This window comes from Montipora capricornis, unplaced genomic scaffold (assembly GCF_036669925.1).
Source record: "Montipora capricornis isolate CH-2021 unplaced genomic scaffold, ASM3666992v2 scaffold_505, whole genome shotgun sequence".
Lineage (NCBI taxonomy): Eukaryota > Metazoa > Cnidaria > Anthozoa > Scleractinia > Acroporidae > Montipora > Montipora capricornis.
Genome location: NW_027180245.1, coordinates 227,501 through 230,000, shown reverse-complemented (window position 1 = coordinate 230,000; position 2,500 = coordinate 227,501). Strand labels below are relative to the sequence as shown.

General features: G+C 47.6%; 1 protein-coding gene and 1 pseudogene across 1 annotated transcript in view; both read left to right on the top strand.

Moving 5' to 3' along the window:
- Positions 1–624, top strand: part of LOC138036826 (uncharacterized) — a 2,205-nt pseudogene extending 1,581 nt beyond the window's left edge.
- Positions 1–2,500, top strand: part of LOC138036835 (uncharacterized) — a 104,912-nt gene that overhangs the window by 13,261 nt on the left and 89,151 nt on the right. The gene's annotated exons all lie outside the window — the stretch shown is intronic.

The window sequence follows — 2,500 nt, the reverse complement described above, 5'->3', positions numbered from 1 at the left end:
CTCGTATCATCTGGAAACTTCGCACAGACGTTTGAAGCATTGTTATGTAATTTCTGTTTTCTTAAAATCAGTGTTTTTGGGATGTGTAATGCTATTTTCCCGCAACTATTGACTTCGCATAAATTATATTTTGAATTTACGTCACAGACATAATCTATTGCTCACGCGTCCAGCCGTCTCTTCTCGGGGAGGATACCCGAACTCGAGTGAGCGGCGGAAATCGAGCCTATCCGCAGACCCGTGTACACCATTCCGACGATAGAAGAAAAGCTCCCTCTCTTGAAGAATGCCAAAGTGTTCACTATTGTAGATGTCTCGGAAGCTTTCCTTGGAGTCATCAACATTGCGGACGATATTTGCATATTTGGGTGTGGTGACACCATAGAAGATGCTAATGTGGACCAGGACAGAAACTTGGTACGCCTATTAGACAAATGTAGTGACTACGATTTACATCTCTCTGCGAAGAAGTTGCAATTCAAGGCAACGTCCGTCACTTTCATGGGGCACAGACTGACTGACAAGGGCCTAGAACCTGACACGGCCAAGATATCAGCCATCACGGAAATGCCACAGCCTGAGGACAAAGCTGGTGTACAACGCTTCCTGGGCATGTGTCAGTAGCTCAGTAAATTCTGCCCCAATCTCTCCGCAAGTGTTTTACCTCTCCGAGAATTAACCAAGCAAGATGCAGCATTTATATGGTCCAACACGCACGAGAGCGCGTTCCACGCAGCAAAAGTGTTAATCTCGAAAGCGACTGCGCTTCGCTATTATGATCCCTCCCTTCCAGTAACACTGCAAGTAGATGCTTCAGAAGACGCTATTGGTGGAGTTCTTCTACAGTAGGATCAGCCTATATGCTTTACCTCGCACACCTTGAAAAACAGTACGCGCAGATCGAAAAGGAATGTCTCGCAATCGTTACATGCATGAAAAATGGCACCAATATCTGTACGGGAAGCAGCACATTACAGTGCATACAGACCATCAGCCACTCGAGTCGATCTTCAAAAAGCCCATCAGCAAGGCACCACGCAGATTGCAGCGAATGATGCTTAAACTCCTGGACTACCAATTTAAAGTAACCTACAAAAATGGGAAGGAACTGCATGTAGCAGACACGTTATCACGTGCGGCGCTCAAGGAATCATTTGAGTCGCAACAATCAGATGTTTTTCGTATGGAATTGGTGGAAATGGATCTGAAACCCAGTAACGTAACAGCTGACACCTTGGAAAGAATTCGAACCGAGACAAGCAAGGACCCTGTCCTGTCCATCCTAAACTCAGCAACAATGATCGGCTGGCCTGATGAAAGAAAATCGGTACCAGAGGAAATCAGGGGATTCTGGAGTTACAGAGAGGAGATCACAGCCGACAACGGTGTTCTCTTCAAACTGGATCAAGTCAAAGTTCCCTCTTCACTGAGAGCGGAGATGCTTCGCAAGATACGCAAAGCCCATCAAGGCTATGACAGCAGCATAAGGAGAGCGCGGGAATGCATTTTCTGGCCTGCAATGCAGTCGGACATCCGAGAAACCTGCTTGTCATGTGGAATTTGCAGCCAGTACCACGCCGAGCGGCCAACAGAGCCCATGCTCTCACACGAGATACCCTCACGTCCCTGGTCAAAGATAAGTGTCGACCTGTTCGCACTGGATGGAAAGCAATACGTCGTGATGATAGATCACTACAGCGACTATTTTGAACTTGAGTCACTCAGAAACGTCGCAGCAAGGACTGTCATCAGAGCTATGAAAAGAAACTTCGCGCGCCATGGAATACCCGACACTTGCATCAGTGATAATGGCCCACAGTTCGACTGCCATGAATTCTCACGTTTTGCGCGCGACTATGGATTTGCCTTGGTCAAGTCCTCACCTTATCACAGCCGTGGCAACGGAAAAGCAGAGTCCGCAGTGAAAATTGCAAAGAACATTTTAGAGAAATCACGGGAAGAGGACCCCTATATTGCTTTACTGGCATATCGCAATACACCTCAGCAGGGTCACGTTTATTCCCCGGCACAGAGATTGATGTCTAGAAGACTCCGGGATCTGATTCCCATGGCTACAAGCAAACTCCAACCGCAACTAACAGTACCGAGTGTAGTGACCCAGAACATTGCGGAAAGGAAACAAAAGGCAAAGGCCCACTATGACAAACGAGCATCAAAGCAGCTCAGTGAATTTGCAATCGGCGAAAGAGTCTTCGTGAAACTGAGCCCGAAGAACAGAAGCAAACCCTGGATACATGGTGAGGTGGTTAACAAGTCTGCGCCAAGATCATGCACTGTAAGTACTCCGTTGGGGCTTGTTCGTCGGAATCATGCGCAAATTAGGAAAGCATCCTCCAATCCAGCGCACGGCTATAGTGAACCGGTATCAATCGATACTGATGTAGCATCAGATACATCTGAGCAGGTGGACGACCCTTCAAATTCAAACAGTGGCGGAGCAGAACAGGTGAAGCAGCCCGAGTACGTGAACCCTGAACAT